At 45.9% G+C, this 25,477-nt stretch overlaps 1 protein-coding gene across 7 annotated transcripts in view; it reads left to right on the top strand.

Moving 5' to 3' along the window:
* Pc (pyruvate carboxylase) overlaps positions 1–25,477 on the top strand; it is a 96,639-nt gene that overhangs the window by 46,512 nt on the left and 24,650 nt on the right. The window contains exon 1 of one of the 7 annotated variants that reach the window (XM_057777625.1): positions 15,025–15,045. The exons of the other annotated variants lie outside the window; for them this stretch is intronic. The gene's annotated coding sequence lies outside the window, so the exon portion shown is untranslated. Of the gene's footprint in view, positions 1–15,024; positions 15,046–25,477 lie in introns of those variants that run through there. 7 annotated transcript variants of the gene reach the window in all.

The following is a 25,477-nucleotide window of genomic DNA, read 5'->3' as shown; positions in this document are numbered from 1 at the left end:
ACTCGGCAGCCAGCCAGCCTGTGGTTTGAAACTTAGTTTAGCTCAGTGGTAGAGCATTTAGGCCTGGATTTGGTCCCTAGTTTAGGGGTAAAGGCGGTAGGCTGACATGGACAGAAAACAGCGGGCAGTGGTGGTGCTCGCCTTTAATCCCAGCGCTCAAGAGGCAGAGGAAGAGTTTGAGGCTAGCCTGGTCTACAGATTGAGTTCCAGGACAACCAGGGCTGTTACACAAAGAAACCCTGTCTCAAAACCAAAACATGAAACAAACAAACAAACCCCCCCCCAAGGAAAGAAAAGATGGGACAAAATCACAAACAACTTGTTTATGAGAAAATGCTTAACATCGGTATTCACCAAGGAAAGGGGCAAAGGAAGTTGGTCATGTAGCAGCATACTTGTAATCCCAGCATTTTGGAGGTAGAAGCAAGAGAATCCGGAGTTCAAGGCTAGCCTTGACCACATAGAGAGTTCTAGGAGTAAAAGCATATACCACCAAGGCTACCTAGCCCTTTATTTATTTATTTGTTTGTTTATTCTTTTAAACTTATTTATATTTTATTTTATGTGCATTTGTATTTTGCCTGTCTGTGTGAGGTGTCAGATCTTAGAGTTAGAGACAGTTGTGAGCTGCCATGTGGGTGCTGGGAATTGAACCTAGGTCCTCTGAAAGAGCAGTCAGTGGTCTTAACTGCTGAACCATCTCTCTAGTCCCTAACCCTTTATTTTTTAATTATTGCAAATTTTTGGTAAATTTTTAAGATTTTTCCATACCAGGAAAGATTTTTCTAAGCCAGGCGATGGTAGCATACACCTTTAATCCCAGCACTTGGGAGGCAGAGGCAGGAGGATCTCTGTGAGTTCGAGGCCAGCCTGGTCTACAAGAGCCAGTTCCAGGACAGGTTCCAAAGCTACAGAGAAACCCCGTCTCAAAAGCAAAAACAAGGGGCTGGAGAGATGGCTCAGTGGTTAAGAGCATTGCCTGCTCTTCCAAAGGTCCTGAGTTCAATTCCCAGCAACCACATGGTGGCTCACAACCATCGGTAATGAGGTCTGGTGCCCTCTTCTGGCCTGCAGACATACACACAGACAGAATATTGTATACATAATAAATAAATAAATATTTAAAAAAGAAACAAAAAAAATTTCCATGTTGACTTCAGAATTTAAAAACTTATATAAAAAACTCTATATTAAAAACATAAGAATGATAAATACATGTACATACAATGCAAATTCTTTTGGTGTCAATAAGTACTGTACTCAGAGCCTCACCTACAGCAGGCAGGTGCTATACCACTGAGCTATGACCCTGCCACTGTGTAACATAATCCAGTTACGTACATCTACCTCCTCATTTCTCATCTCCTTAAGGTAAAAATACTGAAAGTCCTTTCTAGATCTTTGAAATAAATACTCAATGCTAAGTTGTACTGCTGTAGCCACACCATCATGGGACCACCACAAGTTTGCTTTGCTTTCCTTCAGTACAGCTCAGTGCCCACTGATGGCATCTCTCCAGCCATCTCTCCATTGCTTTCCTCAGCCTCTGCAAGTCTCAACTTCCAGAAAGTCAGTTTTTCACATTCTATACTTTTTGTGCCTAGTTTATTTCATGTAGCATAATGTCCCCAGGTCTATGGTGTCACAAATGACAGGATTTCATTACTTTTTATGGCTGCACAATGTTCTACTGTGTGCGTCCTGCTAAAACACGTCCCTCTACTGACAGGCGTCTAGGCTGTTCCCATGTCTTGGCTGCTGTGAAGAATGCTGCCATGACATGGAGTGCAGGCGCCCTTTGGCCTCGTGTCCGGTAATGAGAGCGCTGGTTCACACTGTAGTTCTTTTGTTTGTTTGGTTTGTTTTGTTGAGACAAGGTATTGGTATGTAGTTCTGGTTGTCCCGGAACTTGCTATATAGTCCAAGCAGTCCTCAAATGCACTGAGATCCTCCAGTCTCTGACTCCTGAGTACTAGAACTAAAGGTGTATGCCATAGTTCTCTTTTAATCTTTTAAAGCCCCTCACACTGTTCTCCTTGTTGCTGCACTAGTTTACATTCTCACCTCCAGTGTGAAGGGTCCACTCTTCCCACATCCTTTACCAACACTTCATGTTTTTGTTTTAGTTGTTGTTGCTCGTGTTTTTCAAGAGGGTCTCATGTAGTAGCATTTGGGAAGCAGAGGCCAGTCTGATCTACAGAGTGAGTTCCAGGACAGCCAAGGATGTATGGAGAAACCTGTCCTGAAAAACAAAACAAGCAAACAAAAAAGTTGGGCCTTTTTCTGCTCATCTGGAGAGATTGTTGAGCCATTAGGAGCTCTTAGTGCTCTTTTAGAGGATCCTGAGTCCAGAAGGGGAAAGAGCTGATTCCCTGGGTTAACTTCCTGTTCTCTATAGCCACTGCCCTGCCTCACTGGTCTCTAAATCTTACAGCATGGGAGGACCCTAGCTCCAGGAGAACATTTGCATTCTATTTTGATTTTATTTTGGTTCAGTTAAGTATGTTTGGAACCTACCCCATGAGCAGACACCAGGCCAGGTTCCTTGGGTGGGAAAACAGGGGCTCTGATATTGAATGGAAGTAATGATTCTTGCTACATCCTGTGGGTCCCTTTGAGCCTCATTTTTCTTATCAGTAAAATTCGGGTTGATTATACCCCCATGGGATTATGGGGAAAATTAAATGAGCTAAAAGGTGCCTGGCATAGAGAAGGCAGGAAATGAAAGTTCTTTTGCTATGCCCCTGGAGCTAGTTATGTATGCCACATTTCCATGACAAAGATGAGGCAGATGTGTTTGTGGGCAGCAGACTCCCTGTCCTTCAGATTGGGTCTGGGGCACCTAAGTCCTCATAGCACCAAAGCTCTTACCTATACACTGCATTTTAATATGCCAAGCACAGTAGAAGTCAACAATAATTGTTATAACAAACTTATGTGAATGTGCTCTCCCTCAAAATATTTTGGTTTTGCTCTTTTTGTTGTTTTAAGACAGGGGCTAGTCCAAACTAGCCATAAACTCCAGCCCTTCTACCTCTGCCTCCTGAGTTGGAAGTATGATACACATGTGTGTGCGCGCGCGCATACACACACACACACACACACACACGCACACACGCACGCACGCACGCACGTGCATTTTCAAAAGCTCTTACTGTACTTGCCCTCCTTGTGCAGCTGTGAAATGACACAGACCTAGTGATGGCGTGAAGAAAGGCACTTAGCCTAGTACCTGGCCCTGATTGTGTAGTTTGAGGTGCAGCAACAAAACTTGCTTGAATTTCTTTTTTCTTCCTCGCTGTTTCACAAATAGAATCTTTCCTGACAAAGATCTTAGCAATTGCAGCCTATGATTTTTTTTTTCTTACTAAGTCAAGAACTCTCTCTTGGGGCTGGAGAGATGGCTCAGCGGTTAAGAGCAGTGACTGTTCTTCCGGAGGTCCTGAGTTCAATTCCCAGCAACCACATGGTGGCTCACAACCATCTGTAATGAGATCTGGCGCCCTCGGGCCTGCAGGCATCCATGGAGGCAGAATGTTGTATACATAATAAATAAATAAAATCTTTAAAAAAAAAAAAAAAAAGAACTCTCTCTTAAAGGACATGACCTCTCACTGCCCTTGCCCTTGGGGCCATTGGTAAGTAAATGAGGGTTGCCTGAACACAAGAATTTTGCTACTGGAACAGTCTTTGATAATTTAGACTGCCAGGTGACTAGCAGGCCGGTAACACATGCAGCATGGATTTGCTAGACAAAGGCATGGTTTAAGTCTACCCAGGGCAGAGCAGGACCAAGAGAAATCTCATATTACTCAAAATGCACTTAAGAATCACCAGGTGGTGGCGCACGCCTTTAATCCCTGTGCTCAGAGGCAGAGGCAGGCAGATCTCTGAGTTTGAGGCCAACCTGGTCTATAGCGTGAGTTCCAGGACAGCCAGAGATACACAGAGAAACCCTGTCTCAAAAAAACAAAAACAAACAAACAAACAAACAAATAAATAGCTGGAGAGATGGCTCAGCAGTTAAGTGTGTATATTAATTTTGCAGAAGATCCAAGTCTGTTCCTGTCATCCACCTCTGGCGGCTTACAGCCTCTGGATGATCACAGGCCAAAGTCTCTTACTGCTCCCTTGTTGGAGTAGGGCCCACCCATAGCAGCTCCTGGGGAAAATCTACTGCATTTATTTATTTAAGAGACATGGTTTTGGTGGCTGGAGAGATGGCTCAGAGGAATAGAGCACTGGCTGCTCTTCCAGAGGTCCTGAGTTCAATTCCCAGCAACCACACAGTGGCTCACAACCATCTGTAATAAGATCTGGTGTCCTCTTCTGTACTGCAGGATACATGAAGGAAGAAACCTATATACATAATAAATAAAAATCTTAAAAAAAACAAAACAACACAAAACAAAAAACTAAGAGACATGGTTTTGCTGTGTTGCCCAGACTGGCCTCCAAAGTTTCCCCTACCACTGTGCATGTGCACATGTGCACACACGCATGAAGAGAGAGAGAGAGAAGAGACTTATGTAGCCTGGAATTTACTATGTGGACCAGGTTGGCCTAGAACTCACAGATTGCCTTTGCCTTCCCAAGTGCTGGTATCAAAGTCCTGAAACACCACATCTGGCATGCTTCTGCCTCCCCTTCCTTCTTTCCTTCCTTCCTTCCTTCCTTCCTTCCTTCCTTCCTTCCTTCCTTCCTTCCTTCATTTCTCCCTTTCTCCGTCTGTTCCTCCCTCTCTCCATCTGTCCCTCCCTCCTTCCTTCCTTTCAACAGGAACTTACTATATAACTCTGACTGTCCTGTCCTAGAATTCACTCTGTAGACCAGACTGGCCTCTAACTCACAGAGATCAACCTGCCTCTGCCTCCCGGTTGTTGGGATTAAAGGCGTGTGCCACCACTACCACCTTGTCTCCAGTTTCTTAATCCTTCTTCCAGAGCCTCCTGTGTGCTGGGATAGACAGGTGTGTACCACATCTGGCTTACATTTTATCTTATTTTACTTTCATACATCAACTATAGTTAGATGGAAAGGAACATTTCAAGATGAAAGTCATTTTTGTTTGTTTTGTTTTGTTTTTTTCAAGACACGGTTTCTCTGTGTACCCCTGTCTCTCCTGGAACTCGTTTTGTAGACCAGGCTGGCCTCAAACTCATAGAGATCCACCTGCTTCTGCCTCTTAAGTGCTGGGATTAAAGGTGTGTGCCACCACTGCCCTGCTGGAAGTCATTTTCACTTGACAAATCTGAATACATGCTTTGTACTTTTCTAGCTTCTCAAATTGCTGAGAAATCTAAAACCTTTCTGATTTGCGACCGCTCTGCCCCCTTAGCGCACCTTGATATTGGTGTGTTTATAAGACTCCCAGCCAGTTCCCTAAATTACTACTAACATTTTCTCTTTATTTTCACTACTCTTTTTGAAACTCATGTTGTTTAGTTTTTGGATCTCTTGAACTGACCCTCTCATTGTTCCCCGTTTCTGGCTTATGTGCAGTTGCTTTAGTTTCTAGGTTTCCTTTCATCTTAGCACCCAGCCTTCTATTGATATTTTGTTTGTTTCCAGCATACTTTTAATTTCCTAGTGCCCTTTCCCTGAGTAGTTCTTTAAAGACACATGTATAATACCCCGTTGTTTCAGGGATATGGCCTTATTTCTCTGAGGATTTTAATGATGTGGGGTTTTCTTCTCCCTGAATAGTCTACTGCCTCTAAATTGCTTTTTTCTCTGCAACTTTCTTTCCATCTCTGTCTTTGAACAAACCCAGTAACTGTAGCTTACACGTATGTTTTAGGGGTGGAGGATTTAGAAGCGGCCAGAGTCCAGAGCGCATGGGACTCTTTTATCTTACAGTAAGTGCAGGGTGGGCTGTTTGTGGGGGTCCTTCTCTCTTACTGCCGTTCTAGAAATGGTGTGCAGGACGAGCAGAATAAGAGAGTCACTTACCCCTAGTCCCCAGCCCCATTTTAGAAAGATCTTCAGTCCCTCCACTCTGCCTGTGTCCCCAGCCCCAGCCCTGAGAGCCCTGCTTTACCTCTCCAGAGGGTGAGTTCTGTTCTCCCTGATTAAGAGGATGTAGCTGTCTAACTGTTGGTTGGCTTTCACCCCCACCCCATTGTTTGACATCTGCTCCTTCCCTGGCCAACTGGGGTGGGTGGGGATAATCAGCCTTGGGGGATGTAAAGTCCTTAACCTGACTTGTGTTCTAGCTTTCCTAGTTATGTTACTGTTGTCAATTCTCCTGTTATATCTGTCCTTAAGTGGTTTATATCTTTAAGAAAATCTGCCGGGCGGTGGTGGCGCACGTCTTTATTCCCAGCACTCGGGAGGCAGAGGCAGGCGGATCTCTGTGAGTTCGAGACCAGCCTGGTCTACAAGAGCTAGTTCCAGGACAGGCTCCAAAACCACAGAGAAACCGTCTCGAAAAACCAAAAAAAAAAAAAAGAAAAAGAAAATCTGCTAGTTATGGTGGTGAATCTGCTGTACAGTGGTGAATGTCTATAATCTCAGGAGGATGGTGTTGGGTGGTGGTTTACTCTTTTGGGCTTCTTGGGTAGGCCTACTACCCAGCTCCCAGATAAATCACACACAGAGGCTTGTTCTTAGTCATGAATGTGTGGCCTTAGCTTGGCTTGTTTCTAGTCAGCTTTTCTTATCTTAAATTATCCTGACTATCTTTTCCCTCTGGGCTTTTATCTTTCTTACTTCTGTATATCTTATTTTCCTTCTTACTCATGGCTGACTGTGTGACTGGTCCCTGATGTCCTCCTCTCCTTGTTCTCTTGCTCCTTGTCTCTTTCCATTTATCCTTTCTGTCTGCCAGCCCCGCCTGTCCTTCCTCCTGCCTCAGTACTGGCCATTCAGCTCTTTATTAGGACCATCAGGTTTTTAGACAGACACAGTAACACAGCTTCACAGAGCTAAGCAAATGCAGTGTAAACAAAAGTCACACAGCTGAAAATAATATTCTCCAACAGGATGGAGTGGGGGAGGAATATCTCAAATTTGAGGCCATCTTGGACTACAAAGTAAGATTTTGTCAAAAAAAAAAATCTCTTTTTTAAGTTGTGTTGGAACTTCTGGAGGGAGAAGTGTTAAGACACATAACTCAGACCCTAGCACAGTCATGCAACAGGGAAGGGTGTTCCAAATTGGCACCATCTAGAGGGAAAAAAGATGGTGATTTAAAAAAACATAGAGCAAAGAGACAGGTGGGCTGGGTGTACAGAATGAGAAGATAGAGCAGAGACAGGTGGGCGGGGTGTACAGAATGAGAAGACAGAGCAGAGACAGGTGGGCGGGGTGTACAGAATGAGAAGACAGAGCAGAGACAGGTGGGCTAGGTGTACAAGATGAGAAGACAGAGCAGAGACAGGTGGGCGCGGTGTACAGAATGAGGACATAGAGCAGAGACAGGTAGGCCGGGTGTACAGGATGCAGAAAGGAAAGGATGGTGGAGACAGGCTGGAAAGCAGGTTGGTGTTATCATGAGCACAGCCTAGAATTGCCAGAAGGACGTCTTACCCGCTAGGGACTCCCGAGGTAATGGTTACAAGGATTTCACAATAGCTCAGGCCATCAGAAGAGGACAATGCAGAGTGGGTTATCAGAAATGGAAGGCAAGGAGATTGTGAGGGACTTGAGGTGAGACCAGTAGTATTCTTGAGTAGATGGTGGGTGAGGGGAGGGAAGAGCTGAAGGTGATGCCAAAATTTAGTCCTTGACTAAATGGTGTTGAGAAAGACCCGAGGGGATGTTTGACCTGGTTTTATGTGCATGGAGGAACATGATGGAGAGATGAAGGAAAGACCAAGTTCACCTGTAAAACAGGTATATGTTTGTACATTCAAAGCTATAATTTTAAACCCCCATACTTCAATTTACAAAATCTTGTGGTTGGGAGGGAGCTCTCAAGGGTAGGAACGAGGAAGTCATTCTCTTAGAAGACAGGACAGTTCTCCAGTTGTTAAAAGTGATCATCAAGGCATTTTTATTTTGAGTTGCTCTCAGGCTAATTAGTACTGCCAGTGGCTTCTTGGTCCCGAACACATCTCCGCATCAACAGAGGATCTGTTTTCCATCATTTTTAGCTCTTCATCTATTTTGACTGAATTAAACCCTTTGTATTCTAGACCCTTAAACAGAGAAAAGAATTTCTTCTTTTGAATTCTGCAGTTAAAAGGAAAGTAGAGAAGGGGCTGTGTTCATCGGCCTGCCCTGTGGAAGTTTTCTGTCAGTGGTAGATAGGGCACAGTGAGGACAGGGCTGTGATGAGGCTTTGCTAATTCCTAGGGAATAAATATCCCAACTGTGGCCACTTTCCAGCTACTTACATGATGTCATTGAACATGGAGCCAGAAATCAGTAGCACAATCATGTGGGCCAGTGAGACGAGCAAACCCAGGTCAAAGCCTCCCCATTGGTGCCAGCAGCGGCTTCTCTTAGAGGTGGTCTGATCTGAGCAAGGTTTCTCCCTGCTGCAGCCTCAGCCTCTCTGACAAGCCTCTGCTTTCTTCCCCCTACCTTCCTGCCTCATTCTACCTTGGCAGAACCCACAGATCCAGCATTAATACTTAGCCAAGTGCAGGCTGACTGTGTTTCAGGCAGTGGCTTAGACACTTTACATACCTCAACTCATTTGATCTCTATCAACCCCAGAAGTAATTACTATTAACTCATACTTTATAGGTGAAAAGATTGAGGCTCAGAAATGAAGCAGCTTCCTCAGTTTATGGAACGCTGATTCGAACCCAGGCAGCTTGGCTCCCAAGGGCTTAGGCACTGGGTTTTTCCTGTCATGTAGTATCAACAGTTGGGAATTCTCTCTACTAGCTTCTTTTGTTGTGCTGTCCCAGTGGCTTGTTAGAGTTGCCAGGCAAACTATAGGACGCCTGGTTCATTTAAATTGTGATTCAACAACAAATAATTCTGCAGTATAAATATACCCTAAGAAGTACATGGGATTTACTTATATTTTTGTATACTTTTTGTTTTTTGGTGCTTGTCTGAAATTCAGACTTTTTGTTTTGGTGGTGCTGGGAATACTGAACCAGGGTCTTGCTGGTAGACAAGTACTCTGTTACTGAACTACACTCTCAGCCCACCTAAGCCAGATTTCAATCAAGCATTTTACATTATTTTACTGCTTCTGGTATGGCCCAGCAGACTTTTGCTTATTTGTTTGTTTTGAGATAGGATAGCATAAAACCTAGTTTGGCCTCAAACTTGCTAAGTAGCTGAGATTGGTCTTGAATTTCTGATCTTCCTGCCTTCCCCTCTTCCAAGTGCTAGGATGGTAAGCATGAACCACTTGCCTGGGAGATTGGTGAGGTATGGGAGTCATGCTGCTGGGATTCTGTGGCTCAGTGGTACTGGGCTTCAAACCTCTGAGTACATTTTAAATTAGATCTTTAAAGAAAGACTATTAGGGCCAGAGATGTGTGTCAATAGTGGCTTGCCCTGTAATCCCAACACTTGGGAGGCAGAGGCAGGAGGAACACTGCAAATTCCAAGTTAGTCTGTTCTACATTGCAAGCTACTAGGACCAAAGTGAGACCGATCTCAAAATAACAACAGGGGCCACAGTGCCCTACAGAAACATGGCGGAATATAGCCAGAAAAGTGCCATTAGTGCCTCACCAAGACAAGAAGGTAACCACTGCAGAGATCTAGTGTGGCATTGGTGTTTGCTTTCCACAAAAGTCACTTGACCTGAACCCACTCCTTTGGAAAGCGGGCTCCTTAAACTCCCTCGGAGGCAAGTGCCACTGCATCTCTAATCTCAGGTTTTTGCTGATCTCAGTGGGCCAGATGTTGTCTTCAAGTTTAATCTCCGTGCAACTTGTCATTATCACTGCTTTTGGAGCAGCTGTGGCAGGCAGGCAGCTTGCATGTCAGTAGGAAGCCATGCCGTCCTCTCATGGGTCTTCCTGGGCTGCTGTTCTGTTCTTTTGGCTGCGCCTCCTGGACAGTGATGCCTGTGGCTTAGCCTGGGTGCCAGAATTTTAAAAACTGTGTCAGTCACTGGGTAATACCCTGGACAGATACAGGGATTTTTACAATTGGGACTGTCCCGGAAAACCTAGGCATTTGTTTTTTCGAGGAGGTGTTTTTGTTCAGTTCAACGCCAGCCTTTTACCCGAGCCTGGAACTTGTTCATCTCTTATATTCTTTTTCATTTCAAATCTTCCTTTCTTCTAATATTTGCTCCTACATGCAAAAGGAGCCTGCCACATAGGTAGTAGAGTGTCTGGAATAATATACACATTTATTATAGCTAGCAAAAAGGACAACCAGATAAGCAGAATATGTCCATGACCTTGAGATCATCTTCAGCTTCTCTAATAGAGAAAAGATAATGAAAACAAAATAGGAGTTGGGTTTAGCTCAGTGATAGTGTGCTTGCCTGTCAAATATAAAACCCCGAGTTTAGTTCCTAGCACATACACAAAAAAGCCATAAAAATGTAAACAAAATATCATTTTATAGCTACAGGGTTGACAGAAGTCAAAAGTCTGATGGAGGAGTCAGTAATGATTTGGAAGCTATCTAGGAGTCTTGTTGGCCTTCAGTGGTTGTGCGAATTGCTAGAGCATGCTTTCGGGACAGAGTTTACTAGATTGACATTGAAGACATTCCAGTTGTCTGACATAGCGGTTCCAATGGCAGGTCTGTTTCTACGACAGATTCTTACACTCCTTTGACAGGGGTCAAGGCTTTTCTTTTCTCTTTTTAAATTTTATTTTATTTTATATGTATAGGTATTTGATTGCATGTATGTCTGTGCACCACATGTATGTCTATTGCCTGCTAAGGTCAGAAGAAGTTATGGTATGATCTCCTGGGACTGGACTTAAAGATGGTTGTGAGCTGCCATGTGGGTGCTGAGAATTGAACATGGATCCTAAGAAAGAATAGACAGTATTTTTTTTAATTAATATTTATTGAGCTCTACATTTTTCTCTGCTCCCCTTCCTGCCTCTCCCCTCTCCCATTCAACCCTCCCCAAAGGTCCCCATGCTCCCAATTTACTCAGGAGATCTTTTTTTACTTTCTACTTCCCATGTATATTAAATCTATGTGAGTCTCTCTTAGTGTCTACATTGTTGTCTAAGTTCTCTGGGATTATGGTTTGTAGGCTGGTTTTCTTTGCTTTATGTTTAAAAACCACCTATGAGTGAGTACATGTGATAATTGTCTTTCCATGTCTAGGTTACTTCTCTCAAAATAGTGTTTGCTAGCTCCATCCATTTTTCTGCAAAATTCAAGCTGTCGTTATTTTTTCTGCTGTGTAGTACTCCATTGTGTAAATGTACCACATTTTCCTTATCCGTTCTTCGGTCGAGGGGCATTTAGGTTGTTTCCAGGTTCTGGCTATGACAAACAAAGCTGCTATGAACATAGTTGAGCACATGTCCTTGTGGCACGATTAAGCATCCTTCTTTGGACATATACCCAAAAGTGGTATTACTGGGTGTTGAGGAAGGTTGTTTCCTAATTTCCTGAGAAATCGCCACACTGACATCCAAAGGGGTTGTACCAGCTTGCATTCCCACCAGCAATGCAGAAGTGTTCCCTTTTCCCCACATGACCTCTCCAGCTTAAGTTAGACAGTATTCTTAATGCTGAGCTCATTGTCCAGCCCCAGCTTTTCATTTTTATTTTTTGATTTGTTTGTTTTGGGACAGGACTTCACATAATTCAGGCTGATTTAAAAGTTATGTAGCCAGGTGGTGGTGACGCACGCCTTTAATCCCAGCACTCGGGAGGCAGAGGCAGGCGGATCTCTGGGAGTTTGAGGCCAGCCTGGTCTACTAGTTCCGGGACAGGCACCAAAGCTACAGAGAAATCCTGTCTCGAAAAACCAAATTAAAAAAAAAAAAAAAAAAGAAACCCTTTTTCAAAAAATTAAAAAAAAAATTGTTATGTAGCTGAGGATGAGGATGGTCTTGAACTTCTGATCTCCTGCCTCTCCCTCCTTTTTTGTTGGGATAACACTACCACAGCTGGCCATTTCTTGGCATTTTTAAAAGACTTTTATTATGATTTTTCAATCATTCACGAAAACAGAGCAATTAGTGTATTGGGCTCAGTTAAAGCTTTTACCCTGGCTTTAACAACTATTCTTATCAATCTGTGGGCTGTGGCTTTGGAGCTTTAAGAAGAAGAAACAGCAAGGATGTGTTGGCACTGTCTCAGTCTGTGTGAGGTAGTCTAATAGCATAGACACCATGGTGTAACCAATGGACTTTGTTTTCACTTTCTTGAGTCCAGGAAGTCCAAGACCAAGGTGTCTATACAGCTTCTGCTTGGTTCTTACATCGCTGTTCTTATTACATTCAGGAACTGTGCCCAACCAGGACCTTTTCACCTTCCAAAGGTCCCACCCACTAACACTATGTGGAGGTATAGAGTCATCACTTGTGAGTGTGGGAGGGCAGACAGAAATATTCAGTCAATGAATAGTGAGTGGGTCCTCATTTGGTCATGACTCAACTCTGTTATACAGAGCAGTATACAGACACTGAAATTACAAATTAACCAGAAAAAAATGAGAGCCGGAGGGATCGTTCAGTTTGATCACAGCATAAAACACAAATATAATGATGACAGAACACTGTTTGTGTGTGTGTGTGTGTGTGTGTGTGGTGTATGCCATGTACACACCACACATTTGTGCTTATTTGGGAGACTGTGTGGAGGTTGGAGGTTGATATCAGGATGTCTTCCTCTATTGCTCTCCACCTTGTTTTTTCAGACAGGGCTTTCATTGAACCTGGAATTCACCAATGCAACTAGACTGGCAGCTCAGTGAGCCCCTGGGATCTTTCTATTCCTGTCCCCCAAGTGTTGGGGATCTGAACTCAGGTTCTCATGCTCCCAGCCAACACTTTATCCACTAGGCAGCCTCTAGTGCCATTCCTCAAGAGGCACCCATCTCTGTATTGAGACACGTCTGTCCCTGGCAGCCCAGGCTAAGGAGCCCAGGTCCACCTGTCTTCACCTGCTCAGTGCTGACATTGCAGACTCGCTACCACATTCAGCTTTTAGACAGGTACTGGATGCCAAGCTCAGGTCCTCATACTTACGTGACACTTTATCAACTGAGCTTTCTTGATATCCAATTCTGTATTTATTGATTTTTTTTCTTATGATTTAGTTCATGTAACACTCCCCCTCTGTCTCAGATATGTATCCCCTTTCTCTCTCTACATCCTTCCAGCATGGGTACAGGCATACTTTTTCATATTTTCAATTATTCAGGTCAATTAGTTACATCTGAAAGTGTGTGCTGTGGTGGTATTTCCTTGTCTAACTCTCACTTTGCTGGAGCTGGGGTTTGCAATTCCTTCCCCATCAGCTAATCTGCCTTTTTGTTGTCTAGCAGTCACTCCGCAGGGAACCTGAGCCTTCCAGTCAATTACTTTGTAAATCTCCAGGTGGCTCTGCAGGCTTGCTGGGCAGTGGCCTGGGGCTCTCCAGGTGGTTCCCTTTGCTCCTTCTGGAGATAGCCAGGGACTTGGCATGCCTGAGGTCTGTATTTTGTAGATATTTATTGATTGATTGAGACAGGATAAAAAAGAAAATTAAAGGGGCATGAGAGAGTTCCAGGACAGCCAGGGTAGTTACACAGAGGAACCCTGTCTCAGAAAACCAGTAATAGATAGATAGATAGATAGATAGATAGATAGATAGATAGATAGATAGATAGATCTAAAAACAAACAATGGAATATTAAGAACCATAAGGCCATCGCTAAGACACTAAGATGCACCTCTGTTGAGCAGCTCAGCCCACACTGGAGTGTATACTGCCCTTCCTCTGTGTTAAAGTCCCATCTTGTTTTTTCTGCTTTCTGCCAGCTCATCCTGAAAGTCTTCTCTGCAGTGAAGTCAAGTATTCTATCTTCACCTGAGCAGAGTTCTCTGAGTAACCACTCCAGCTGCTGCAGTTGGAAGCATGGAACCCTGGCCTATGTTCCACTGCCACAGATGTGATAGTCTGACTGGGTAGGACATTTAGGTTGGAAGGGCTTCCTCAGGAAATTGGAGGCATTGGTCCAGGGGCTTGTAGCATCCCTGTTGAAGACTGTTCAATGCAACCTCTTCCCTCTCTGCTCAGAAGTGTTTTAGGATTCAAGGCACCCCTAAAAATACAAGGTTTTAATCTCAGTGTCATCTTAAAAAAGGTCTCAATATGTGGATTAAGGACTTTGACAGGGAATGGGCCCTGCATACTATTTAGGAGAGAGAGAGTTACAAGATGATGTGGAAGCAGAGGCAGGAAGACATTGAAGTGATGTGGCCACAAGCCAAGGAGTCCCATCTACCACCAGAAGCAAGGAAATGGATCCTTTCCATAGACCTGCCCAGGAGCAGATTTCATCTAAAATCGATGCTCAATTTCTAGCTTTCCAAACTTCAAATGGATGCATTCCTCTTTCCTCAGACTTCAGGCTTGTGTTCATTTGTTACCATCCTTAGGAACCAACTCCAAGAAGCTCACCAGTTTTCTCCTAATCCTTTTCCAGTTGGTGCTTTCAACAGAGTGGGTTACAGACCCTTTTACATGAAAGGAAGTGGGTGACCTTCAGCCTCCCAGACTGCCATAGGTTGTTCCCCATCCCCTAATTTTCTTGCTCTCTGGGATTCCCAAGTAGCCAGATAATGGACTCCCTGGTGAGTTCTTTATTTTCTCCTGTTTTCCGTAGGTAGCCTTTCTGGGTGATGCTGTCCTGAACCGTCTTGCGGTCCCACTTGTTACGCTAAAAACCTTTCCTCAGCTCTATTTTTACTTTCCTAGAGCTCTCTCTTGTTGCTTTTTAAAATAACTGCCGCCTCTTAATGGATACAATCACTTTTCTTATTTCTCTGAGGAGATTAATTATAGTTTTTCTACATGTCTGATCTCTATATTATTTTCCTCTTCAAAATCTCCATTAAAACATTCCCAACTTTGTTTTGGTGATTTCCTCAGGTATCCAGTGGCATTTGGCTGATCGTTCCTATGTAAGACTGCAACCCCAAAGTGCACTGGGAGGTGAGGAAGTGAGGGTTGGAGAAGGTGTGGACCGTGGTCTTTGCTCTGGGAGAGGGGATCGTGGGTAGGCTTTTCCAGACATTTGCAACAGTGGGACTGGGTCGGCTTCTGTCACTGTAACAACTTAGAAAAGCAGTGAGCTCAAGAAGGGGTCTACTTCAGCTCCATATTTCAGAAGTAAAGGGACCTGATTGCAGTGGGAACATGTGGAGGAGCAAACCAGCTGTCTCATAGCCAGGGAGGGAGAGTGGGAGAGCAGGGTCTCCTTTGGAGGGTACCTCCCAGTGACCCAAAGGCCTCCCAGGGACTCCAGCACAGTGGCTTTCAGCCTCGGAGCTGAACGGCCCTTTCACCAGGGTCACATATCAGACGTCCTGCACATCAGGTATCTGCACAGTTTATAACAGCAGCAAAATTACAGCTATGAAGTAGCAACGAAAATAATTTTATAGTTGAGGTCACCACAACATGAGGAACTGTCTTAAAGGGTCCCAGCATTATGGAAGGTTGAGAACATAGTGCCAGTCTGGGGATCAAGCCTTTAACACATAGGCCTTGGGGGACATAGAAGATCCAAGGGAGGAATCTTCTAGCTTGCTGCCTAAGAGTGAGCCTGCTCTGTGTAACTGTGGAGCTGCTGTCTCCATCTCACTCCTTGGTGGCTGGGGTTGCAGCCTCTCCAGGGACCAAGCCTGCTTCCTAGCTTCAGAGAAGTTAGTGTCCAACAGCAGGACAGTGGGTTCCCATGACCAAGCTGTGTGCTCTGACCCTGACATCCTAGCAGCATGCCTCCAGCATGTGGCTCAACTTAAGTTGCCAGAATGTCTGTTTCCGTAGCTCTAGACCCGGAAGCGACCATCATAGAGGGACTTGTGAGGGGTCAGAGAGTGACCACAAAGAGCACTCAGAGGCCATGGGCACATCTGTGGAGGTCTGCTTCTACTGTCACTCCACTGGGGACTGGAACGTCCCAGGCTGTGTAGAGGAGAGACATTTGAGTATTCTAAATCCCTCAAACTTCAGTTTGCCAATGTTTGTAGTCTTTCCCACCTTTTGAGTCTCTGGTACCTTGCTGACTTTCCAGAGTTTTCAGATTCTCTTGCTGGGAGGAACTTGACTTGTATTTGTTCCCCATCTTCTGAGTCACGGCCCCAAGTGCACATGCTGCCCATCTTGTTGAGTGCAGCCTCTGTTGTCTGCTGTCTCCAGCTGCTATCAAGCGTTCTCACTTTGTCTTTTGTGCTCCTTAGGAAGTCCCAAGGTAGGCATCATCCCAGCCCTTGGAAGTCTGAGACAGTAGGAGAATGAGGCCAGCCTTGACTATTAGTGCGTTCCAGGCTAACCTGGACTACAAAGTAAGATGCTGCTTCAGAATTAAAGAAAGGAAGGAAGGAAGGAATCCAGGTGGTGGTGGTGCACGCCTTTAATCCCAGCACTTTGGAGGCAGAGGCAGGTGGATCTCTGTGAATTTGAGACCAGCCTGGTCTACAAGAGCTAGTTCCAGGACAGGCTCCAAAGCTACAGAGAAACCCTGTTTCAAAAAAACAAAACAAAACCCCCCAAAAAAAGAAAAGAAAAGAAAGAAGAAACCAGTACTCATTGCCTGCCCATGGGCTCCTTTATTGCATCCTTGTTCCCTGCTGCAACTAGGAACTGGCTAGATTTACTCCTGTCGTCCACTCCCCACCCCCACGTCTGAGCGTCTTCCTCTGCCTGGCCTCCTCTCTCTCCCTCCGTTAATTCCTCCTCCCTCTCACTTGTCTCTTCAGGGCTAGTCTGTGATGTTGCCCCTAGAGGCCTTCCTGCTGGCTCAGCCCAACTTTCCCAGCAGCCTCACACACCACAGCCACAGCGTCACTGTTCGCTTCTCTTTCTGCTGCCTCCCACTCACCTTCCCCAGCTGAGCCAGTCCTAAATAGCTACATGCTCTGAAACCCGGCTGCAGCCTGCAGCAGGATGAGCAGGGCAAATTGTACTATCGAATGTGTTCCTTGCCCCAGTATTAGGGTCTGCAGAGGTCTGGCCACCTGTCTGGTTATTTTCCAGGGTCATCACAACCAAGGACCAACTCTGATCTTAAAACTTAAAACAACTGAGATTTTGACTCTCGGATTTGAAGGCTAGAAGTCTGAAATCATGGTATCAACAGGGCCATATCCATCTTAAGGCCTTGGGTCTTTTCTGACCTTTTTCAGTCTCCTGTGTTTGCCATTGATGCTTGGCTTCCTAGGCTTGTAGACATCATTGTAGTCACATGGCCGGTTGCATCTTCATGTTCTCTTCCATCTGTGTGTCTCACTGTCCATGTGTCCACATTTTAGAAGAACACCAGGCATATATTGGATTAAGAATGCCATCCAATAACTATCAGAGTTCCTTGGTAAAGTCTCCATTTGTGGATGAGGTCATATTCTGAAGTACAGGGGCAGGGACTTTAAGGCATTTTTTTTTTTTGAAGGGACACAATTCAGTCTATGTGTCCTGAATGTACCAGGCCCTCAAGACTTCTGAGAGTCCTGCTCTTATCCAGCCAGGGCCTTTCACCTCCCATCTTAGACCATGAAAGAGGAGCATATGAAGGGAGATGAGGCCAACATGACTCTCTGGAAACACTGGGCCATCTGCTAACATCTGCTGTCTGCCTTGCCTTACTGCAGGCCAGTGAGGTGCTTCTCAACACTCACCATAACCAGCCCTGAAACTTGCCTTTTTGTTGTTGTAGTTTTGTTCTTTTGAGACAAGGTTTCTCTGTGTAGCCCTGGCTGTCCTGGAACTTGCTCTGTAAACCAGACTGGCCTCAAACTCACAGAAAGCCTCCTGCCTCTGCCTCCCAAATGCTAGGATTAAAGTGTGCACCACCACTGCCCAGCTGAAATTTGCCTTTCTTAGTTCCCACCTTTAGCTTGTGTCTGAGTCTATTTGGGTCACTTAAAAAACGCTGCAGACCAGGGAGCTTACAAATAACACACGCAGTTTCTCATAGTTAGGAGGCTGGGAAGTCCGAGGTCAGGGTTTCAGCATGTGGATGTGGGGCAGAGACAAACAGCCAGTCTGCCAGGTGCTCTCTACTGCCTTGCCCTTTGTCCTGCCAGCAGCGCACTGGGCTCCAGACTTCGTGGAGGGAGACTTGTATGCACCGTCGGCTGGGGTACGCCACTCCCAAAGGAGCTGAGCTTTGCTCACTTTTGGTGAACGTACCATTATATATATATATATATCCAATATATATATATATATATGATTTTTCGAGACAGGGTTTCTCCGTAGCTTTTGGTTCCTGTCCTGGAACTAGCTCTTGTAGACCAAGCTGGCCTCGAACTCACAGAGATCCGCCTGCCTCTGCCTCCCGAGTGCTGGGATTAAAGGCGTGCGCCACCACCGCCTGGCTCCATAATATTTTTTAATGAATTTTAACCACCACCGTATTTTGAAGCTTACCGTGTGGCCTGGTTTATTCATTCCTTTATTCATTCATTCATTCATCATTCATTCATTCTTCATTGCCTGCCTCAGGCATACATTTAATTTTGGTGCCTGGTATGTACAATGTTATGGAGAAAGTAGAGGGAAAGCTAAGCCAAGGATATTGTGCCCAAGGTGCTCACAGTGCCCAGTAAAAGGAGACAGATAGGTCAGCAAGTTGTTGTGATATTAAATGTACCTTGCTAAGGACATAAGATTTGTCCTCAGGGAGATGGCCTCAGCAGGAGCTCGATGGGTGAGAAGGAGATGGCTGAAGGGAGGTGGCTGCCCAAGCAGGGCTGTCAGAGTCCGCTGGGGAGATAGGGTATGTCGGAAGGCAATTCTGTTCAGAGTCCCGAAGGATGTGGAGAAATTCAGCCAAGTGCCCTTTCCTGTTGGGGGTGGGGCGTAGGTAGCAGGTTGGTAGTAATGGCTTCTTGCACCAGAGGTCAGAGCGGCCATCTCCATGCCATCAGTGCCCTGTGCCTGTCCCTTGTCCTCTTCCTGCTGTCCTTCAGGCCCTTGAGATAACGTCTTGCTTCCTATGTCTGCATTTTTTTGCACAGGTAGAAGCTCTATGTAGCAGCAGATAGCTGGCTTCCTTCTCCTGTGGCATTTGAATGGGAGCTTGCTGAGCACTGTTGGACCACATAGCCCCTGGCGATTCTAAGTCACCCAGTTCTGCCCAAGGCTACTTAGAACCCTTGGGACTCAATCTGCTGCAATGTTTCAGTGTTTCACTGAAGCTCCTAGACCCCCCCCCCCCCCCATTGCCTGTAGACTGGGTGTCCCTCTTTTTTTTTTTTTGGTTTTTCGAGACAGGGTTTCTCTGTAGCTTTGGAGCCTGTCCTGGAACTCCCTTTGTAGACCAGGCTGGCCTCGAACTCACAGAGATCCGCCTGCCTCTGCCTCCTGAGTGCTGGGATTAAAGGCGTGCGCCACCACCGCCTGGCTGGGTGTCCCTCTTATGCTGTTCTCTCTTCACTGTTACCTTGTGACACCCCACACCCCTACCTTCCCAGCCTCCATTCCCTCTACCCAGAAACCACAGGGTCAAACTGTCCTTTCCCTGGTGCTTTGATGTCAGCTACTGTAGCCTAAAAAGCCAGACATGTTCTTGTTTCGTTTGTTCTATTTGGCTGCCAGTTCCTGGGCCCACAGAAGACATGTTTAGGATACCAACCATGGAGCAGCCTAGAGAGTAGCACATCCACCAGAGGATGGCAACCAGGGAGGAATGCTCTGCCAAGACTCTCTGGTTCATCCAGCCTGCAATTGCTTGCAGTGGCCCAGGATAGCTAGGGTGGGCTGAGCTGGGGCCTGGGCCTGGGAGGGGAACAGACTTTGTTGGCTAGTGTGGTAGATATAAGGGCCTGTTTCTGAGTTGTCCTTTCTTCTTTCTGCACACCTAGCTGCTTCCCAGCAAACCTGAGTCAGCACAGGTAGTCAGGATCGCTGACTGTTCAGAAGCCACTTACTACCAGTGCCTCAGGCAGGATGTCACCTTTCCCTTCCTTGTGACCCTTCTGCTACTCTGTGAAAACATATATAGTTAAGATCACAGCCGTGTAGGTTCTAGAAGGAACATCCTAGGCCTACCACTTGACTGCAGCACTGACAGGGCTGTTCTGCCTAGTTCCCCAGCCAGGCTGTTCCATGGTGGAGCACATCTCTTTGGCAGCACAGTGGCCATATTACATGGACCCAAACTGGCCTGTTGTGGAATTCTATGCTGCTTCTGGTTGTAGGAGGCAGCTTACAAGGTACAGTTTCGGTCTGAAGGAGTGGAGTTTCTAAGGACATTTGGTGATTTATTGGGCAAATTGAACCTACCCTAGCATTTCTGTGACACATGACCACTGGCACTGTTGCTGGCTTTGGTGTTCAGCAAAGTGCTGAAGGTGGCCCTATGCTGTAGGTCAGGAGGGTTTTGTTTTTGTATTTTTTTTTTTTAAATCATAGGTTTTCTAGTTTGGTTGTTTTGGTGTCTAAGAGCCTGTCTCCTGTGTTTTGGATGAAAGTCACAGCTCAGTTTCATAGTTGGGACTTAATTGCTATCAGCTCAGAGCTCCATCTCTGGAAGGAAGCGTTAATGTTGGACTCAAATATGGCTGGTGTTAGTTAACCCTTCAGAGCCTTAAGAGGAGTGGCTTCCTGCTGGGCCGTGGTGGCGCACGCCTTTAATCCCAGCACTTGGGAGGCAGAGGCAGGCGGATCTCTGTGAGTTCGAGACCAGCCTGGTCTACAAGAGCTAGTTCCAGGACAGGCTCCAAAATCACAGAGAAACCCTGTCTCGAAAAACCAAAGTAAGTAAATAAATTAATTAATTAATTTTAATTAATTAATTAAAAGGAGTGGCTTCCTAAGAATCACCTGCTGGCACTGGGAGCTTGGTGTTTGCACAGCACTGTAGAATCCACATGGACAGCACAACAGACCTAGTGCCTGTGATGTCAGGACCTTAAACCTGCCTCACTCAGCATTTTGCTGTAGGCACCATCCCAGCTCCACAATCTTCTGTCTGGAAGGGGAAATGCTGAGTTCATAGATCCAGTGTTGGAGAAAACCGAGGCAGGAAGACATAAAGTCTCCCATGTGCTGTCTTGAGAAGTGGCGAGAGAGAAACAGGTGCGCCAGACGCTACTTGCTTCTCTGTGGTTCAGTCTTGCTTGAGAGGAGTTATTTACATGTCCCCAGTGACAGTCACAGCAGTCTGATTTCCCTGTTTTTAATGCACAACCCGAGACCAAGAAAGGGATCTGTCAGCCAGCATTTGCAGGAAGTAGCAGACAGGCCTCTTCAGGCTATTGGCTCTCTGAAGAAGAATGTGGGGTGAAGGATCTTTGGGGAGTAGTGGGTCACTTGTCCTTTTCCATGGGCAAGAAAAGAGTTCTGCTTGTGTGTCACTCAAAGCAAGCAAGACGATGTGATGTCTCCTGGGGCATGTTCCCTGGGCCAGTTGCTGTGCCTGTAAGATCGGAGAGCTTTCCTCCCATGTAGGAAGAAAGACATCCTTTCTGGGAGCTTCAGGCTTAGTGCAAACTCCAGGTGCACTGATGTCACTGAGTAGGAGGGCTTTCCCTCAGAGGATTTAAGTCAGATTCTTAGTCACATTGTCAACCATGAGGGCTTCATGGTAACCATCCAACCAAATACTCCCACAACAGGGCACTGTGTGGGCTAAGTGGAAGATGGCCTTCCAGTTCCACTTCTTTTCCATGCCATCATGTGGAGTGAGAGTGACAGGAGACACTGGAACAGTACTGGCCTGAAGGGCTGTGACTAGAAACGGTGCCATTGTGAAGAAAGTCCCTGTTAGTGCCCGAAGCAGGAATTCTGGGGAACCTGGAGGACATCTCATGCCTCAGTGCCCACTCAAGATCTTCTCATTCCCCTAGATATTCTTCTTTCCCACCTGACCCCCAAGCTTTATGACATTCCCTGAGCTGTGCAGAGGGTCCTGTTCCTTCACCTTTGGAGGATGTGGTGAGGCTCAGGTGCAACTTGGTCAACCTTGTTAACTGCTCTCTGGCACCATTTCAGACCCTCAAACTCAACACTCCAGTTAGCTGTCACATGGGTCTGTGAGGGCCTCTGATGGGCCACTGTCCAGTGGATCCACCGCTGTCCTGCAGCAGGGTGTCTCTGGCTGATGATCCTGAAAGGTCCTGGTTGTAGGCCTGAAGGGCACTGGGATTCCATGAGGGAAATTCTGGATTAGCAATGGAGATGCTTCAGGAGCAAGGTGGTGTGTTCTGTTATCTGTGTGGGCAAGCATTGTGTTGAACTAGAGGAAAGCAGGTTGGAGCAGAGGTCTCCTGTAACTGTCGCATAGTGAGCAGTGGGACCCTCCATCATGCCCACCAGCCCCTCCCAAGCAGCCCTCCTAGGCACTACTCTACCTTCTGCTTGACATTTTTGCGCCTTGAACTTCAAGTGGCAGTATGTCCTAATTCCATCCTGTAAGTCTGCAGCCGCTGGCTAGCCTTAGAACACTTGTCTTGTAATCCCGCCCATCCCCGGGGGCCCAGGGAACAGGCTCTAGGCCCCTGCTCCTCTACTTTCTGCACGACCCACTGTCCCGCCTCCCTAGCCCGGCCCTCCCAGGCAGCCAGTGACCCATGATGGCCTCAGGAGGCGGCGCCCCTTCCCCTGATTTCAGCTTTGGCTACAGCCCAGGCCTCCAGCAGCCTTGTGCTGAGGAACTTTGTATTCTGGGGCCAGTGACCTCAGGTGGAGCAGCTGCTGGCTGTGGGTCATCTACCAAGTCCTCTGTGCAGCAGCCTAGGTGCTTGGCCAGTGACTGTTCCAGAACAGGTGCAGCTCTGCACATCTGACTCAAGTCCTGGGGTAGGTTCTTACATGTGGTGAGCATGCTGTGTGTGTGTGTGTGTGTGTGTGTGTGTGTGTGTACAGTTCAGACCTCCATCACTGGGGTTAGTAAGTAGAGAGTCAGCCCTCCAGGAACCTGCCAGCTCCTCCTGCAAGGTGACCATCCTTTTGACACAAATCTAAAGAACTCTCTTTCTTTATCAGAAGAATGGGGAGCCTGTGTGGTGAGGAGAGGGGGTAGGGCACCAAAATGGCCTGTTTACTCATAGGATGAGAGTTAGGTGCTCAAGTGGTGGTAAGATCAAGCCCAGAGGGTGAGGGACAGGCAGGACCTCCCCAGAAATAGCTTGAAACCTCCCGGGAAGTTTGAGAATCTGGGTGCCAGCTGTAAGCCTGCTTGCCACTGATTGGATAGCTCCAGCTGGGCAGTAGGTGGGAAAATAAGTATGAAGGCTCATGCCAACTTCTGCTACCCACCAGCCTCATTTGCTACCAGGCAGAAGCCCAGAAGTCCCCTTGACTTTCCTCAGCAAAAGTCTGCCTTCTCTACCCCTCCTTTCTACTTCTCGCCATGTAATCCAGCCTTGAACTTGAGGCTGTCCTCCTGCCTCAGCCTCACGAGAACTGGGATTACAAGTATAGTTTGTATTTAAAATTATTTTACATTTTTCCTTTGCATTTATCTCTTTTGGATAAGAAGTGGACCTGAGTGCCACAGTGTCTGTGGAGTCTCTCTCCCACTCTCGGGTTTGGCCACAAGCACTTTCACCAGCTGAGTTATCCCGTCAGTCCATTTTCTCTCCTAACTGTAAATAATATGCCCAGCCTGGTCCTGAGCCAGCAGCGGTCTGACCTGTTGGTGGCCTGGAGCTTACCCTGGAGTAGCATCAAGATGAGTGAATGATAAGCCAGACCTGTCCAAAGTGAAGCCTGACAAATTAAAATTAAAGAAACTACTACTGAAGGAAATACTAATTCTTCAGTCAGAGAAAACTAAATAGAGGAGAAAGGTGTGTTAGAGGGTCGTAGCCTGAGGGTCTCCTCCCAGAGCAGCCAACACTGTCCAACAGTCCGGGTTTAGGCTTGACTTACAAACCTATGTGTCTGCAGAGATTTAAGGCAGTCGTGAAGGCTTCCCTCCTGTGCTGAATGACTAAACGTAGCCAGGATCCACTGATCCCTTTGTTTGTTTTTAAACCCATGCATTGATGCATAAATTCCAGATGGCAGATTCTGACGGTAATCTCGCCACTGATAACCGTTGTGTTTATATCCTTGGGCCCTAGAGGAAAGTCAGTTTTACCAGTAATAGGGTCACTGCATTGCTTAGTCATTGTTCTGGAGTTGTGGGTTTTTGCAGCTTTCCATGTTTATTTTCATTTCTAATGTAGCAATAAAAATAAGTGTAGTTATTATTTTAGAAAATAATGTGTTCCCATTGGATAAAATATGGAGATTTCTGCATATGGAAATATATAGGTGTATAAAGGAGAAAATAAACACTGTATCCAACTAAGCCTATGGCAGTGAGGTGGCCCACTGGCCTGGTATCAACAGTTTTCACCCTTGCTTCAGAAAAAAACCTCATGAGATGGTATAGTTTACCTTTCATAAAAACACTTCCCATGCTGTGAACACCCACGCAAAGCCATCACTGATGGATTAGTAATGTCTATCCAGGACTTCCAAATGGACTTTAAATCCTTTCTTGTATGTTGTTGTAAATGGTGCTACTTCAAACACCTTCATGCACACATCTCAGTCCCTGTTTCAGAATGTGGATATTCTGCATTCTTGGAGTAGAAATAACCTAGCCAAAGAACAGGAGATTTATATTTTAGAAAGAATTTTAACTTTATATTTTGATATTTAATATATTTATATAGCATCTTGATCACTTTCATCCCAACTCCCCTCCCCTCTCACACCCTCCCAACACTTCCCCTCCCTCTTTCACTAGCGTGTTTGTAAGTACTGTAGAAGCTCTGTAATCTGAGCCCTTGAGATGTCAATGCAGGAGGATTGTACATTAAATTCAAGTGACCCTGGGCTATATTATAACAAGACCTGGTGTCAAGAAATGAAGGAAACTAGCATTTTGCATTGTAGACCAGACTGGCCTTGAACTCTTGATCTTCCTTTCTTAGGCTGTGAAATACCAAGATTATTCATTGTATCAGTGGGCTTGGCTTGAAGGCTCTTGATAGTTTCAAACAGCGCTTCCACAGGTAACTGGTCCTGGGGGTGTAACCTGTGGACTTCTCAGTTAGAAATATTCTCTTTTATGAAGTTGTGAATTCATGGCAAGGGCAGCACCTTGCTGTATTTCAGTATCTGGGTATTTGGTAAGGGAAAGCCTCATGCGCTAGGCATTTGTTGTTGTCAGAGCTTCTCCTAGCCATTGGCCAACAGCAAGATCAGGAAATGAACATCGGCACCCTACTGTGTAATTTGCAGACCTTGTTTAAACTTTGTCAGTGGTCCCCTTGTGCCCTTGTTGGCAACAGAAGTCCAGGGTCCAGTCAGCGCCTAGTTGTCATTTCGGTTCCTTTCATCTGAACTGATTCTGGAGTACAGGAGTCCATGTCTCATATGAACTTTTACACATTTGGGTTTTTGTTTTTTTTCGAGGCAGGGT

The sequence above is a fragment of the Chionomys nivalis genome, chromosome 8 (assembly GCF_950005125.1).
Source record: "Chionomys nivalis chromosome 8, mChiNiv1.1, whole genome shotgun sequence".
Classification (NCBI taxonomy): Eukaryota; Metazoa; Chordata; class Mammalia; order Rodentia; family Cricetidae; genus Chionomys; species Chionomys nivalis.
This window is presented reverse-complemented; position numbering and strand designations above follow the sequence as displayed.